The following is an 18,320-nucleotide window of genomic DNA, read 5'->3' as shown; positions in this document are numbered from 1 at the left end:
CAATCTCTCGCCTCATCCAAGCCGCAGCAACCGCACCGGAGTGCCCGAGAGCCGCCTCGTCGCATGCAAATGATGATGATGATGATGATGATTTAATAGCATCCCCTTTGAAAAGGGGCGGTGACAAATAGTCACCTAGCCTGCGTGATTGAAACAAGTATGCTAAACATGTTTTTAAAGCCCTCGGTTGCGAGCGCCGCGGTGCGGTAAAGAAGTCGGCCACGCCCACCAACGAACCTAGGGGTCTCTGTGCGAGTGGGACGGCAGGAGCAAAACCTCCCAGCGCGCGCCATCTCGACGGCCGTGCGCTAGATCGCAGTTTCCTACAATAACTACTAGAAAGAACTCTGGCGCTGCAATCGTTCAGTTGCCATGGGAACGATGGTTAATACATGGATTTGTCTGATCTCCGTGCTTGTGGCTTCACACGATCTTGCGGCTTCGTTTATTGCATTGCCCTAAATTTTATGGCAATCTATACTATATTTAAGCGCAGAAGCCAATCAGACTGCGAACAGGCTTATTCCCTGCTTATGTGTTTAGTTCCGCTTGTCTACGCGTCCGTGACGTAATGGTTTCAATATCATGCAGGCTAGAGGTCCTGTGCTAGAGGTCCTGTGTTCCTATGCGGCCATCATACCATTTTATTAAAATAATTGGACCGTGTATAGCACAGTACAGTTTGTCAGATTGCTAAGTAACGAAACCCTTTAAAGTCATAAGGATGAAGTTTAGGCAAATCTAGGTACTACCCACCGTTACCATGCTGGCTCATCCAATCTGTCTGCAGCTCCTGTGGGCGCTAGCGTCACAGTTCTCGCTAAGTGCATAAAACTCATTGCCGCATGTGGCTATACTGTCGGCTCGAGAAACGGTACGGTCGTTATGCGAAATGGCTTATCGGTGTAAAGGCGCAACCTGCTGTTTGCTATTTGTACGGCAATTTGCTAGAACACATTCCGTGGAAGTAACTTACCCTGAGTAAGATGCGGCTGTTACAACATGAACATTAGTAAATATAGTTTGTACTTAGGTCACATATTCCAGCTCCTCAAGAGTTCACACTTCTCCACGGGAGAATATCGCGCCGTTTTGCTTATGTTTCTCTTGTTTTGTTTTAGTTACAATAATTTCAGTACAACGAACACTCCCTCCCGTAATACATATGCAAAGCTGATAATTCTAGCTCTATCGCTTTTGTAGATGAAAGCGCGGCCAATGGGGTATAAACTAATTCAGCTGTACCGGGCTCGACACAACCTTCACGAAATCAGCTACTCCATCGATGATCTGAAAATGGCCAGCCGAAATGACCACGTGCTTGCCACATCGATCGCGCCCTCGTTGCCTTCAGCAGTCAGGTCAATAAGCAACCTGGCGCGCTTACGGGAATGAACGGGGTATTCGGGACCGCCCTCCTGTAGTCGCTACGAGATTCGTTTTGGTCAGTTGACATCAGTACAGCACAAATATTTGGCCGTGTTTGTCTTCTACCCATTGCAAACGTAAATCCAACGCCAACTCTTCGCCATTCTTCCCTCGACAAGCAGCATTCATCGCCTTCGTTCTCGATCGTAACGCAGCTGCGTCAACATCTCACGCTGTGCGTTCACCAGAATTGGTGTTTTCATTGCGCCATGCCTTGTAAAACAGCGTACTGCAAAATAAGCGTGAACACTGTCTGACAATAGGGTTGCGACCTCTGCGGTGTATAAATATAAAAATTGCGCTGAACTACTCGTCGCATGGGATGAAAAGGAACACATTTGTTTTTCATCAGATCCGACTAATCAGCAGCTTCCACAAAGCTTCGCTTCGCTTCACCTGTATGGCAACACGTGCTTTGAATCTGCGTAACTGTTTGTGTCTTCAATCATTGACGTCTTCGACTTGTACTAAGTGACGGAGTCCGGTCCCTTTATATCTAAGCAACTGATGTAATATATATCATGCCTGGTTGTGCGATATGTCTGAACCTCCATCACACGAATTCCGGTATCATTATGTCCCCGTACGTTTGTGCCATACACGTAGCCGGACGAGGGCTGCGACGGCTTTTTGTTTCTTTTCACCTCGCCCAGGTAGTGTTTCGAGTTGCGATTAATTTTCTGCTTATTTTGTTTTCGCTTCTGGCTTGCCTGCCGTAACATTTCCTCTGGCCTGGCTGCAGACTTCGCTATACCGGATATCTCTTTGTTCCCTCCTTCCGTCGTTCACCGCGTTCTATCTTCCCCAAAGCGCAGTCAGGCGTTGTGCCCCTTTCCGGTGCCAGTTTCCGCCCCTGTTCATTCTCTCTCTTTTTTCTGGTTTCTCTTTCGTCATTGTTTTAAGACTTTCCTCCACCAATCAAAACAACAACCCCAAACTAGCGTGAACAGAGTCGCAATAACAATTCTGTGTTCTGGCAAAATAGAACTGACCGCACAACGGCGTAAAAACGCGCGCACACACACAAAGGACCCTCTTTAACATTGAAATAACGAAACAAAGCAAAGCAACTTAGTGGTTCTTTCAGTGCAAGCGAGAAAATGCAATGAAGCTCTTGGTCACTGGAATGAGCGGTTAATTGCCTTTCCGCGTGCGGTTCGCCACAGCGCCGCATTCCTCACTCACTTCTGCAAAGTGCTAAAATTTGCGCCTTCTCGAACCGCAAACTGGAACAGCATTGCCATCTCCCCCTGCCAGTCCACAATCAAAGGAGTACTACTACAACACAAGCTAATAACATGGTTTTGACTCTTTCTGCCGGCTTGCGCACACAGTTGAGATCGAGTATACTATATGAGCATGGAACCGGGCAAGGATAGCATCAACGGATGATTTTGATAAAGTACAGAGCCATTTATTCAGCGTTACTATTTAAGGACCATTCACAAGAGCAATTCGGAGAGTAAGGAAATTTGCACATTTGACTATTACCAGGGGGAGCCAGTTGATTATCTACTATTAAAACATTTTGTCTCTCCTGCGTGAAAAAGCGACCTGGATGCCTTGAAAACTGCCCCGCGTTATGGCATTAACGCGAGAGCGTTAAGAGCCCCGTGTCGCAAAAAATCCGGCATCGGCAACCGGCGTGCGATGTCGGCATGTGGCAGTGAAAATCATCCTCAACCACCCCGACCACGCAGGTCCTCCACGTGGTGCAATGGTTTGGTGAACAAAAATTGAATTTCTCACAGTGAAATCCGTCAGAAAAAATGGTAAAGTCCGACTTTACCATTTGGCGTCGGATTCGCCGTCGGATTGTTGACAAATCGGTGTCGGATTGTAGTTTGAATGTACGAGAAAAGCTAATTCTGCTACGAGAAAACTCAAACACAAACCCCTTTTCCAGCATTTCTACCTGACCTACAACCGCGCGTTCGGGTACTTTACTTGCGAAAATGATATCCAGATGGCGCTCGCATCCTAGGCAGGTCAAATTGGGACTTCACCTGTTAATTCGTGTTGATCGGGCCTCATGTCGAAGAAAATACGGTTTTGGTGTCGGCGTCAAAGGCGTCCAATAATGCTATCGCATTCCATTCTTAAGGGCGAAGCTTAAGCGTACTCCAAGTTTTTACGTTGCTCGCGTTAAAAAAAAACAACCAACAAAGCTTTTGGAATGAATGAATGAACCTTTATTTCCCTCTTTAAGAAAGGAGAGTGGCCGGGGGGTTGGGGGGGGGGGGGGAAGGAGAGGGAGGTCTATGTGCTCCAGTCCTACCCCCTTGTCGGGAACCAAGTGGTCGCAGCGGAGCGCCAGAACAAGACAACCAGCTCAGCGGACCTTTAGAACGGACTAGCGCGTGCCGTGCTTGCGCCGCTGACACGCGCCGCCCAACCTTATTTTCCTCGTCATTCGCAGCCGGTCCCAAGGCGCCGGCCGAGTGCGCCGACCGCTTAGCAGCGTCGGTGGGCGCTACAAGCTTATTCGGCTATACGTCCGCCTACCAGTCGCGGTAGGCCTCCGCTACACCCTTAGCCCACCTCAAGGGTGCGAGCGCAGCTGCGCTGGGCAGTCTGCCATAGCTCCTCGCTACTAATAATGGTTTGAGGCTGCTGGGGGGGGGGGGGGAGATTTAGATTTGATGGCGCATTGTCACATGATATGGTAGAGATCTGCTGCCTGGACAGGTCAGGAGCAGCACTTGAGTGTCCGGTATGTGACCGGAAAGAATAAGAGGAAAGTGCGCTGGGTAAGAAAAGTGCGAATTTGCAGTTGGCGCCACAATATTTTTCGCTGGTGCGTGCTAAGTACAGAGGGAGGTGGATACATTAGACGTTAGTGTTTGTAATGCTTGCCAATTCCACGCAATGTGATTAGTTTGTCTTTATTGGTGTGTTGTTGGGAGTCATTGGGTTCTAGAGCTCGGCCCATATTTGCGGCCACTCGGTCCGTGAATCCTCGAGCAGCGGCATGAGCCATCTCGAATGTGATGGGTGTGTCGTTATTGGTGTGTTGTTGGGACTAATTGGGTTCTAGAGTTAGGCCCACATTTGCCGCCACTCGGGCCATGAATACTCGAGCAGCGGCATGAGCCATCTCGTTGCCTTGAAGTTCTTGATGTGCTGGAGTGCAGATGAGGGCGATGTCGTTTTCTGTTGGGTGAGCGACAAGTAGGCAGGGCGCGAGGTTGCTAATGTAGCAGCTACTGAAGTTACGGATAGCAGTCTTAGAGTCACAGATGGTGACATCACAATCAGGTAGCCCCGCTGCAAGTGCAATGGCGGCTTGTCCCGCGTCGCCCGCCGAGGTGGTCTTGACTGATGCTGAACGAACAGTGTTGCCCTGACTGTCTACGACCACCAGAGCGTAACGATGTTTAGTGGTGTAGGCTGCGGCGTCCATATAGTAGACTCGTTCTGCCTTTCCATCGCTGTGTTGTAGCACCTTGGCTCGAAGTTTCCGGAGTTTGACGTGAAATTCGGGGTGCATGTTTCTGGGTAGGGGTTAGATGCGCTACTGGCCTTGTATACTCAGAAGAAGTTGATGTCCCGTGTTCTCGTTGAATGGTGGAGCGCAGTGAAATTTTCTCAGGATCTCACGCCCAGCTTCAGAGGTGGGGAGTTTGTGGTATTGCGATGATAGACGTGCTTTGGTTAATTCTTGAAGGGTACTGATTGTGGCTGTGGCCATCACCCTTTGTTTGGATGCTCTAATTGGAACACCAAGAGCGACTTTGTGTATCTTGCGGATCAAGAAATTTACAGCATCCGCTTCCTTCCTAGAGAGTGAGAGATATGGTAGTGCGAAGGTGCTTTTCCTTAGAAGAAAACAATGAATGAGCTCAATTAGTTCCTTCTCTCCAAGCCATCCGTGTTTTTTGGTGATCCTTCCTACGAGGTGGGCTGTATTATTTACTGTTGTTTGTAGTGCTTGCAAGGTATGTTGATTTGCTGGGTTGCGTTGAAGGTGTAGTCCTAGCACCCTTATCCTGTCTACCTGCGGTATAGAGTGCGCTTCAACCGTGAGTTGGATAATCGGGTGCCACGTCCTGAAGCATATCGGGGGAGGGGGGCAGAAGGAGAAACTCTCATTTGATGGGGGAGCACCTAAGATTCAAGTCGTGACCTACATGTTCGATCTGGTCAATGGCTGCTTGTATTGTGTCTTGGATGTGCCCGTCAGAAGCTCCGTTCATCCACAGCGAAATATCATTCGCATACAGTGTCAATCGGAAGTCAGGAATCTTCTTGAGAGTAAAACCTAAAGGTCGCATAGCCAAATTTAAGAGGAGGGGGGAGAGTACTGCCCTTTGGGGCTTGCCAGTACTTCCTAAACTTATTTTATCAGATTGTTCGCTGCCTAATTGGAGCGTTGCAGTACGCTTCGTGAGGAAGCTGCGTATATACCGGTAGGTTCACTCTTCGCAGTTTCTACTTCTAAGTTCGCGTAGAATGGCCAAGTGGGACACATTATTGAAGGCTCCCTTGAGTTCGAGGCTGAGCGTTGGGAAACTATCGGCATACTGAACCCTGAACCTCACGTTTGTCTCATCAACTGTAGTTTCTATTGCAACTGTAGTAAAAACGCCGTTCTATGGCGGCTCTCTGCCCATATGCGCAAACGGATCCGTCACCAAGTGTCTCGGCGGCGGTCTTTGTATATTCACAGAAGTAGGCACTCCTCATCAGTTTCAAATAAATCTAGGCCGTCTTCCAGAGCTAAAGAAGTAGTAGCCATGCAAGCTATTCCTTTTTTTTTTTTTGTTCTTTGATTTTTTCCTGCCTGACATAGCTGAAGTGGACGGTACCATCTAACGCAAAAACCGCACTATCGAATTATTCGTTTGATGAGAAGAGGCCAGTATTATATATAGATACAAGACATCCCAGAGCTATTCGACTTTGCACACAGGAAACTTCACTTAATTAGCCTTCATCTGAGTACCCAAAAACTGAGGCTGGAGCGTGCTCGCCGATGCTGCAGTATGAACGGGGCCCTTATTAACAAAAACTTTTACACTAGGTTCTCTGTAAGACAAATTCCAACCAATCGTGCGGTCGGATATATTATTAGCGAAAAGAAGCCGTCGAATGCCGAGGAGCACTTACTGACGAAACGTTTTGTGAATTTGGCCCCTGCTTTTTTCGAATGTGCTTAGGTAAATACGCCGTGCTCGCGAATGGATGCAAATCCTTTGCTGACATGGCTTGTTCAAGGCTGCACAATCTCACTGGGTTCAACGACGCCATCGGTGCAGGCGTCGGGAAATAGAGCCTGACAAGCATACTTGCTCCCCCACCTGAAGTTCGACAATACCAAGAATTTATTTATTTTTTTATTTGCGTGGACGCTCCCGCCTTACTAGACGCTACGCGTACAGTCGACCGATTCTTTAAAAGTACCGCGCCAGCGTCGAATGGCCGGCCGGTAAAATTGACGTATTCAGCAAAAGCAAGAGAGACCAGCGAAAGATCAACAAGTTCTTGCAGATCTCGTCGCTGCGTGTCGTTAGAAACCGCTTAGCGGACGGCACGTCGACGCTTGCGCAGTACAGTTAAAGAAACCGTGCATGGCCGATGGTTAAATAATCGATCGGCCCCGCGGACACCCCCAAACTGTGAAGACTGCCGTGTGCCACCGGGGAAGAGGGGGGGGGGGAGGGAGGGCCATGTACAGCCTGTGTATTTGTGGCAGCCCTGAGTAGGTGCCATAGCAGACTGCTCTCGCTTATACGCTGGCAGGCATCGGAAGCCAAGCATTGCCGGAAGGAGCGTGAATGACGGCATGACGACAGTGCGATGACGTTACTGAAGTGTCGGATGAAAATAATAAAACAAGAGCGTGACGACATGCCGACGACTGTGTGAGCACGATGGCACAATGACGGCGGCATGACGAGAGTCGGATGCCAAACATGGAATGACTACGATGCAACGACCACGACCAAGCTATTAGACATCTTCGACCACTGGGTAGGTGTAGAAGGTGACGACGAGGATGGCATGATGGGAGATGGATCTCGAAGCTGGAATGACGACAATGGAACGACCACGACGGCATCACGATCTCCGGAGCTAGATAGATAGATAGATGGATAGATAGATAGATAGATAGATAGATAGATAGATAGATAGATAGATAGATAGATAGATAGATAGATAGATAGATAGACAGACAGACAGACAGACTCAAAGCGCCTCATGTGGGCAAAGAATGCTATTCGCATTAAAAACGCATGTATGATCATCATTTCAATGCCTTGGCATTCCTTTAGCACGTGACTAATTCGAATTCGTGTTGCTAATCATGTGGTAACATTGCGCGACAGAGCTTATCCTTCGGCATTCTTTTGTCAGAGGTCGTAAGTTTCTACTTTTCTTGCAGTGCTGGCTGTATATTAGCTACAGGCATACTGTAAAGCTGTGTGAGAAGGCAGCAATGAGAAAGTCGAGCACGCACCTTTTGAATATCGTAATTTCTCCCACGAAAACTATGCACTCACATTTGCTTTTGTGACCACTTGGTGACATGGCGCATTAGTGATTCTAACGTTCAGACGTTCGATGCGAAAGCGTCAAATGGCTTACTGAGCGAAAAATTATGCGTCCTGCTTCTAAGCAGCGAAACGGCCCCAAAACTCCTATTGGCTGCGATGCCACGTCACGAACGCGCCTCAACGGAATTCCCATTGGCTGCGACGCTACGGCACGAGCGCGCCTCAACGTAGCAGAGCGGCCGATAGGGTACACCAGCTGCCGCACTAGCGCGCAAGAGGTTGCTTGAGGGGAGAGGGCATCGCTGCGACGCCACGTCACCCTCGCTTTCGCTCTCGTAAGGCTATGTTATCTGCGCCTTCCTAGGCCGCGCAAGCACTCGCCAGCGTTTTAACTGCGCCTCGGCTAAGGCCAAATGAAAACGCACCACCCGTATCGACACGCTAGCTTGCCCGTGAGAAGTTCATAACTCCGAGGACCGTTCAGCGGTATTCAAATGAACATTATTGCTTTCGCATTCACAACTCATAACAAGTGCCTTAGTGCCCTCGGACGTTTTTCTCAAACATTCCAATATGGTTCACACTTCTCTTAAGCAATGCAGTCTAGTTTCTTTAATGCGTCTGGCATTCTCTGGGAGCGCACTCCGATTTCACCTGACTTTAACCGTTTTCGTGAGCCGACCCCAAAACTAGCGCACTATGACAGAGTCTAACCAGACCAGTACGCGGGAAACAACCGGTACTAGTAGGAGCGCCGCTTCGTCAAGGACCAATTCTTAAGCACATGCAGCGCCTGCACACTAAATGAATAAATATTCCACCCATCATACTCCATCTATAATACCCTAAATATCACCCATAACACATAGTGCAACATAGTCGCACAATTACACACCTCTGAAACATGCTAAATGCATTCTTCAATAGCAAGCGGAATTGGTTATTCATATGTTTTTCTAAGTGAATGCCGGAGTTGGGTACAAAGGGCCATCGGTAAGCGTTCAGCGCATATATACCAAGTTTGTTTGCATTGCATTATGGTGCGATGTTACCAAACGGTAATATAAGAATTTCTCATTTATTTTAAAAATAAGCAAGTTAATTCTCCTTACATGGTTTACAACTGGTCTAGTAAGTGCAATGAGCCAGCAATAATGTTTTTCCGTTAATTTCTGAATACATGGCACCATAGAGGGTTAACGCTTCGCACTTTGCGTCTTTCTTTGTCTCGTGCTTGACGAAGTCATGGTCGACATGGTGTTATCATGGCTGCAGCAGCACGTGGTCAAAAGACTGACAGTAAATTTTTTAAGCATGCAATTCTTTTAGCTCCCGTTTTCGGCTACCTTAAAGTGACCTTGAGTCAAAAGCCAGAAGCGTTATCCGGGCACTCTAAACGAGAACATGCCGGGAAGTTGACGAGGAAATTTATTTACCCGTAGGCACGCGTATAACTGGTGTATGAACGTAGAGTACAATATAACGTACTGTGCGTCATACTTGATAGAAACAAAACAAATGAGCAAACAAAATAGTAAAGGGTGTCTGCTTTACATTGCTTTGCCACACATAAAACCACTGTGGCAGTGTACATGCAAAATCATAAATGTCAACCTCGAATTCATGAATGACACCCGAGGCACACACATGTACACTCTCTACTGAGGCAAACAAAATTTGGGCATTATTCTGGCTGTAGCAAAACTCGGGACACGGTTACGTACCGCGCAGATCAGCGACGAAGAAACTCGGCTTCACCGAGTTTGAACAGCTGTTCTTCAAGATCACCCCATTAATCACCCGTAGTTTGCGTACTCTTGTGTACGTTGCTCTATTTGGCTGCCGGGATCATTCTGCAATGGTGCGGAAGCACCACAAAACGCAGTTAACGCAGTAGTAGACGAGACTCGCAAACCGATCTCGCCGCCATGGTGCTTGCACGGTGTAAATTCCAAATAATCTTGCAACCAGCGTCCAGAAGGTGCGTGCTACAACGTACTCCTTTACTACATGCGTGTTGTTTTATGTTTGTGCGCAATGTATGCATTTATCGTTCGCTACCATATGCCAACGTTCAAGCCTGTCTCATGTAGGTAGAACGCCCCACTGATATTGCCAATGAAAATCCTTCACTTTGGAAGGCAAATCAGGTGAAGAAACGGCTGTCCATGTTTTTGTAATAGCTGTCCTTGGAGGCACAGCCCTCTCACAAAACATTTCGCAAAGCCTTGAAACTGGTGTCGTACGCCACTTTGTATTCCTTAGTTTCAAAAGCTGGCTTTGTAAGCGCGCAGCCACCGCATACTGCGGTGCTGGCGTTACCGCTGTCGGATGTAAGTTGCCTGTACTTTGCGGAATAAGCGTTCGACGGTAATGACCCAGCCTATAAAGGAGCAGTGGCCTACCCGGGTACTCATCATCATCAAGTAGGTCACATGTACTCTTAGTGCCCAGGAGTTTAATAAATGTAACTACACTCGGCAAGCTCAATCCTCCGCTGGCTTTCGGCAGACGCAAAAATTGTGCTACGTATTGCGACTTGTTTAGCCAGAAACATGAGAAGATGATGGTGTTCACTACGCGTACTGCTGGTGACGGCGGGAGAGCCACCCTTGCAGCAAACCAGTTTACTGCACAATACATTCTTAATAAAGAAAGCCCTTTCTGCTAGCGGCAGTAGCGACGCAGTCACTGCTTCCGACTGTGCTTTAATGGAGCTGAGAATGTCTCGCCACGTGTGAGGTGAAACACTACTTGTAGAAAATTTTATGCCTAATATTTGCATATGCTCGGTCTGTTTAATGTTTCCTGGTAATGTTATTGCACTGCGTCCTAAATTTAATGCTTCGCATTTCCTCATATATATTTTACCCCCTGGCAATGATGCATATTGATTATAAGTACGAAATACCTCTACAAGACTGTCCCCATGCCGTAAGAACAAAGTAATGTCATCCGGATACGCTGACACTCTTATGCACCCCGTTCCCGGCATAGGAAGACCCCTTACAAGCGAGCTCTCGCTAAAACGCCTTAATAATGGGTCAATCGCAAGCACAAACAATATAGGTGACAAAGGACAGCCCTGCCGCACTCCCCTTGTCACATCAAACGTAGGAGTCAAAGTGCTGTTAAGTAGTAGTTCAGCTGTTGTTCCCGAATACAACATCCACAGGATATCTACAAATTCTTCGGGGAAGTTATAGCATCGTAACACCTCAAATAAGTACTGGTGTTCTAAGCGGTCGGACGCTTTGGTTTGGTCTAAGCTTACCAATACTCCTGAAGATTCACGCGCTGTTGTGTATTGGATGATATCGCGTTTTAAGTGAAGTGATGAAAATATACTCTGACCAGACACGGAACATGTTTGATGCAGACTGACTATTTGAGGCAATAATACCTTCATCCGATTTACAAGAAGGGTTGTCAATATCTTATAGTCTGTGTTGAGCAGCGTTAGGGGCCTTCAGGAGCAGGGTTCTGCAAGGTTGGAGTCTGGCTTTGACAAGAGTATCACACGGCCCTGATTAAACGATGTAGGAATACCTTCCCATGCAAGAATTCCGTTAAGAAGAGATACCAAGGCAGTGCTTACTTCTGGCCAGCAGGACCGGTAAAGTTCGACTGGTAAGCCATCTGTACCGGGTGTTTATTCGCTGTTCATAGATCGGATAACATCAAAATCCTCTTGCAGATTTGTTGAAGACAATAAATTCACGCCTTCTGTGTATTCAACTTGGGATATATTATTACAAAAACCATATATTACTTCACCTAAAAGTTTGGCATTGTAAATATTTCCCGATGAGAATGCCTCTGAGAACCAGTTACAAAATATTCTTTCGATATCTCGTCTCGCACCGCTCTCTGTGCCATCTTCTATTATAACCTTTTCAATACAATAGCTGCAATTTTGCCTCCTGCTGGACGTACGAGCCAGCCGCAGTACCTGAAGATCATAAATTGGCCTGTTCTTCATCCACGCCTTTGCACAGGTATACGAGAGTACCAGCTCATACGCCTATGGCATCGTTCACGCTGGTGATCTAGGTACTCGTACATTACCTGTGTTTGGGAGCCACCATCTCGTACTATTCTTATCCTTATCCGGCACTTACAAAGCTGCTCAGTCTCTTTTCTTTTGCGTTTCCTGCTAGCTGCTATGCATGCCGACCTCCACCTTTCCTTTAAAGTATCCCACGCTTTGATATTACTTTCATAATCGCTTACTGATGTAGCTTTTGCAGCTTTGAGTTAGGTTAGGGTCATCTGGTCACGTAAAGTAGCGATGTCCAGTTTCCACATATCGGTGCGTTCACCTGGCCTTCCTTCGAGGTTCTGCGCGACAGTGAAAGCTCGATGATCTGAAATGTGTCCTGCACCCGTAGAACGATCGAGGATGCTGCACTGGACAATTTGCGATGTTATTTCAAGGGGGGGCACATTCGATCTAGAAGACATTGCGATTGCCTTTGCTGCCATGTGGCCACAAAATTTTCACCATGCATGTGTACCCAGGCTACGGTGGCTAGATGGGTAGGTGTGCCGACCGAGCGTAGTTCCCCACTTCTCCGCATCATGACGCAGAAGTGGCGCTGCGGACAGTAGAACGGCTGAGCTGCGCGCAACGTCGGCTGCGCTGTGTAGACGAGCATCGTGTTTGGTATATATCGCTGCCTCTGCTCTAGCTTTGAAGTACGCGTTATACAATGCCGTTTCGAGCAGAGTAAGCAAAGCCAGAATGGGGAATTTGTTACTGTCGTCTACTCAGAAGACACGATATGCTGAAGTAAATTTTCTAGCTTGGCGATTGGTCACATATATTTATTGGTACAAATGCGGCGCTCCAGCCCATATTGCATTAAATACGTAGATGCATTTTTTTCATGCATAAAACAGTACTGCAGTGGTTTTATACGGTATATGGAAACGTGTTTACGTGATATTTAGTGAGTTCTAATGTTTCAATTTCGAGAAATCCAGCTATTGTGTTTATTGCTGCCTCAGTTGCGGTATTTAAATTGTTACTAGACGAATTGTGTTGGTAAGTGCATATGGTTCACTGTTTTGTTGCAATAAAATAAAGCAATACGTCTTGGGCTAGATTCATGAATATATTTAAAATACAATAAACGCTCTCATAACTTGACGCACCAACATAAATAGCCTAGCCCCAGCAAGGTCGCAACGTTGGACCACCACATCATAACATTATTCACAGCACACGCCTCCGCTTCAGGTGAATTCCTCTTCTCCCTGTTGCTTTCGCGCGCCATGTTCTTGCCCTTGACAAGAAAGTAAAGGCGTGTAATTGAATAGAACTTCACAACATCGTTTGGGAGCTATTTCTTGTGCCACTCACAGCCGATCAAATTCGGAAGATTCAGCTGCAGAAAGAATGTAAAGTTGGCGATACTGTTCCTTCGTAACTCATTTAAACTGAAGCACAGCTTGAAGGCGTCTTCGAGCGATGCTACCAGTTTTTTTTAAGTGCTTCAAAAGGGAGCAACAGCCCTGACCTACTCATTCTGTTGAATTCAGTAATGTCCCTGAGCAATCGGAGCACTTGGTTCTTTGCAGGAACTTCCTTGCTACATAGCCTGCTATATAGAATATGAGCCTAGAGTCACTTTTCTTTTCCCTGTAGCAGCGCAGCGGTGCTCGATGTCGCAGGAACTGAGCACTTCATGTGCGGATTGCAAATTTCCAATGCCGAGGAGCTCATTCGACGGACGCTTTTCGGTGTACGGCTTGCTCATTAACGTCGCCAATACTGAGCAAGCTACTGAGCAGCCCGGGGCGAACATTTCCGCTGTCAGACAGCGGAACTTTTTCGCTGTCTTTCTCACAAATTTAGAGCCCGACTTGCAGTTCGGAGCGAAGCAGTAAGTCACCTTGGTGGTCTTCTTTGGTGGAGCAATGCCGCCACTAATATCGTTGGTCATTTTTCCGACGTGGAACATTCCACATCGCATTAGGAACTTGTAAACAGTACGAGAGACGCGGAGCTCTTCACCTTTGAAAGTGACACGAACAGACGACATACAACTATTCAAATAGGGGCTTTATTTTTTTGCTCGCCGCCAGCTTCCTGTAGCAGACGACGCGCGCTGCGGAACCGTTCTACTGACCGCAGCGCCAATTTTGCGTCATGACGCGGAGAAGTGGTGAACTACGCTCCAGACGCGCTGGTCGGCACACCTACCCATCTAGCCACCGTACCCAGGCACCTGATAAATTGTATTCTTGCACTATACGAGGCAATTGAGCTTCATGTGCATTGGAAGCGTTTTGCCTTCCCCTCGTGAGTCGCGCATAGGGTCGAGTACAGAGCTAAAATCGCCAACCGTGAAAAATAGATGGTTGTCTAACAAAAATAGGGAGAGTCTAGCAAAGAAGTCGTTGCGATCTTGACGTACGGTGGGCCCATAGAAATTTAATCCCCGAAGTTTCCTCTCGCCCAAGGAGAAATCACAAGCTATCACACGACCTTCTAAATCAAATAGGCGGTGACTTCCATGTAGAAGCACCCTACGAAAAACAACTCCTACACCGCAACATCGCGCAAGGCTGTATGAAAAATATGCTTTTACAGAAAATTCATCATAAAACTTTTTAACTTCCTGCTTGTTTCTTAAGTTACACTCCTGAAGAAAGAGGAGGTCGATTTCTTTCTCGCGGGCAAAATGAATTACTTCTCTCTGTTTATCTCTGCTACGAAATCCCTGTGCGTTGATTGAGTGTCCTATGTGCAAATACATGGTGAATGAGTAAGTTGCGTACAAACTCGACTAATGGCTTACCACAGATAAGTTGCGCACTGAATCGGCGTCGTACGTCGTTGCAACAGCCAGAACGCAGCAAGGAGCATCTCAGCAGCGAACGCGAAACGGGCACTGATTATGTTCATCAGACTGGTTAGTCGGAAGCAAGCTGATTCCTAAAATAACAAGGTTGCAGAGTCTTGCACAGGGACAGAAACGTGATTTCTGCGCCAAGCATCGTTCTGTGAACGCTGCGTCAGCTTCTTAGGTGTAGAGCAAAACCAGCCCTTACGGGCAGCAGAAGCGGTGTAAGACGCCATCGTTAGTACGTCTGCTAATCGGAGACAACGTCCATGGTAGTGGTATGGTATGAAGAACTTTATTTGGGTCCTCAGGAATCAGTCTGGGACTGATACTCGCACACTGACCGTCTGACCGGCTCTTCAAAGGCCCCAAACGCACGCCATCCACGGGACCTCTGAATGCTCCCTAACCTCTTGCTCCCCCAACGCCCTCTTATGTCGGTTTCCCCCCTCCCCTTTTTTCTCTCTCTTTTTTTGCCGTGGTGTCTCGTGGTATTTTCTTGCATTTCTTGGAGGGTGTCGCCGTTGGTTCTGATGACGTAGAACTCTCTGAAGGCAGAATTCTCTTGGCGTCTTCAGATGCCGTTTGTGAGCGCGTGCGTCTCTCATTCACTGCACTGGTACTACTCGCAAGCGCTGTAGTTGTCCTGACAACCAGCGTGATCCTCGACGGACCGGCCGAGACTTCGGTGATGCCGAGATGGCGTCCATCTGCGTCCTCGCCAGCGTTCGGTGTTGTAGCACATGTAAGAAGCTGTTCTCGCTGTGATCGCGTAAGCGGGGCGTCTAACGCAGGCTCCTCGTCATCTTCCGTTGCAGTCGACGACATTGTGGCAGGTAGCGTCTCGTTGCTCTCCGCTTCAGTAGAGGGAGGAGACGCTGCTTCGCTCGCACCGGGGGACGTTGGCGTCGGCACCTCTGGTGCACTTTGTTCTTCTTGTGGTTGATCGGTGGTTTGCGTCTGCGCTGTTCTTTCAGGTGCGTTGTCCTCCAGAGCTGGTTGGGCGGGCATTGCTGGTGCTACTGCCGCAGCATACGAACGTGGTCGCCCACAATCAACAGTGGCGTGCTCGCCATTGCAACGTCTGCATGGCGCATTACACGTTGCAGTGGCATGACCGAAAATGGTACATCGGGCTCATCGAGATGAGGTGTAGGAGGCCCCAAAATGACCTTCTCGACGCACTTGGAGCACACTCTCTTCATTCCTTTGTATTCCAGCATTACCTGAAGGCCAGTCACCATGATGAAATTCGGTTCACCAGACGGCTGCCATTGCTTATGTCTGTCCTGTCCTTGAAAACAACGTCGGAAATGCCTCGGCACTTCCCATACGGTGCAAGTGCAGCAGTCAGCGCGTCGTCACTGACACAGGGTGGAAGACAATACATGGTCACATAAACCACTGGAGTGCCTATGCGTTCTAGCGGTACGACCTTGTTGGCGAGCAGCAGAGAGCCTTTCGCCGCCATCTTGGCTGCCTCAGCCGCGGAGCGGACAGCTGCCAAGAACTTGTGGCCGCTGTGATGTTGCAGATACTGCAACCCTCCGGCACTTACGACGTCTTCGACGGAGTCGATGATGGCATCAACCGGCGTCGAAACCGGTACATTGAAGAGAAAGCACTGGGCTTTCGGTGGGCGTTGCACGGGCGCTGGTCTGCCCATGGCTGCTTCACCTAAGCAACCACGACACGATGGGTGGTGCCCAGGCGGATGACACGTATGAAAAAGATCCGCCGAGAACAAAACGAGATCATCCGGGAAACCAGCCAAAACTTGAGAAAATGGGGTCTCTGGCCCCCAACCCTTCGTACAGGACAGCATTACATACGCTAGTTACTCCCCAAACAAGTTACAAAAAATATTGCTTCTGAGTTCTTCCTAATGTTTCTGCGCAATATCACTTAAACTGTAACTTCTAGTAGGCTGAAGCTTTATTCGTTATTTCCAATGGCGACGTTGAAAAGGCCGATACAGGGGCCCTAAGGCCGCACATTTGCAGCCGACCACTTTGATGCGACAAGAAAAAGTGGCGACATACGTAGAGCGCGTTGGACTGTTACAAGAAGAAACGCGCTTGAAGGAAGCAAAAGGCAGCAGGCAGCAAAAGACGCCGTATGGTAGCGATTTAATGCTTACATCTGCTCTGAATTACGGAATAGGCAGCAATTTTTGCGACCTACCGCTTTAGCCATTCATTTTTTCTTAAAACTTGATTTACAGTATTTTGCCAGCAGAGCTTACGCGCATAATTTGTTATTTCAACAGCTTCCTAATTCAGCCGTCGCTTTTGTCTTCAGTCCCCAGATCCTTGGTCAATTGGCGCCACATGTCAGTAAGCCAGGAATCACCCAGCTTTGTGACGCTTTGCACTGCATACTTACTTGGTGCCGGGCTTTCTGGCAATCACTGAGGTCGGGGCCCCGTGCTGAGGCCTTACCATTGCACTGCGGTTGGCTGACAGCACGCCACTACCCCAAACTGGGGCAGATGGGGCATTTAATTTTTGGTAGTGGGGCTCGGCGTTAGCGCCAGCCCTATTTCATTGACAAAACGGAAAATCAGACAAACCCATGGAGGAAGGAAACCCCAACACGAACGTATGTGTGGCGGAAGTCACGTGCTGTTTCTCGCAAAGGAGCACTGGGACGGGTACCCCAAATGTCAACGTTGCCATGGCAACCACGCTCCTGAAGCTATCGCTGCTGCTCGCAGTCTCTGAAAAGTGAGATACGATTATTCCGCCGGTGTCTTTCCCGCAGCACCTTTTGTTCGCGAGAAAAGCTGACTTTCGAGTGTGGTCTGTAAGCTTGAAAGTTGTGTTTTGGGTCGGTGAGTGTGAGTGTCAACCAGCAACAAATACACTCAAGCAATCACGGCGCGGGTCTTCGTCGTCGTCTTCAACGTGCCAAGGAAAAACACAGGAGCGCGTCTCCTTCACTAAAGCTGCTAAAGAAGTTTCGTAGGCTTTGTTTTGACGCGCATCGCAGCCCACACTTCCGGCGGCTCGTAACAATGTAAGTTCAAAGTTCGCGCCTACATGTTCTGGCGAGCTACAGACCCCCTGATTGGAGGCGCAAAGGGAGATGGCACACCAACATGGCTGCACTTCCGGCTTCAAAAACGTGACGTCAGGGCCTCTTCTGTTTTTTTCTTTCCTCCATGGAAAAACTTCTGGTTAACTTCCCTCTCTTTCCTTTACCCTTTTCTCTCTCTCTGTCAGACAAACAAATTTATCTTCAGCGTGAGACTCTAATAACCAAGTTGTCTACTGTGGCCGTTGCATCGGGGTATTTCCTAGTATAATCCCTCAGTGATGCACCGACACATAGCAGTGTAGCACGGTGATATTTGGAACTAGGATGCTACACTGAGGGAGACGTGGCCGCGGAAGTTGAATCGCGCTGGCCCTGTGGGAGCATGCAAAACATTGGCTGAGGTTTAACTCTTGTAAACCTATAGCTATCACGAGCGAAAGGTCTCTTTGTCTTTGGCTTCGTTTTGCAAAGACTATGCACACAGTGTTTCATTATTGCACGCTTA

The 18,320-nt window shown here is 48.1% G+C and overlaps 1 non-coding gene across 1 annotated transcript; it reads left to right on the top strand.

Annotated features, from left to right (window-relative positions):
• Positions 1-17,153: 17,153 nt before the first annotated feature.
• On the top strand, positions 17,154-17,318 carry LOC119454725 (U1 spliceosomal RNA). The gene has a single exon (XR_005192655.1). It is a non-coding gene; the product is annotated as a U1 spliceosomal RNA (small nuclear RNA).
• The last annotated feature ends 1,002 nt before the right edge of the window (positions 17,319-18,320 follow it).

This window comes from Dermacentor silvarum, chromosome 5 (genome assembly GCF_013339745.2).
Source record: "Dermacentor silvarum isolate Dsil-2018 chromosome 5, BIME_Dsil_1.4, whole genome shotgun sequence".
In the NCBI taxonomy this organism is placed as follows: Eukaryota; Metazoa; Arthropoda; class Arachnida; order Ixodida; family Ixodidae; genus Dermacentor; species Dermacentor silvarum.
Note: the sequence above shows the minus strand (reverse complement) of the source record. Positions and strands in the feature narration are given on the sequence as shown.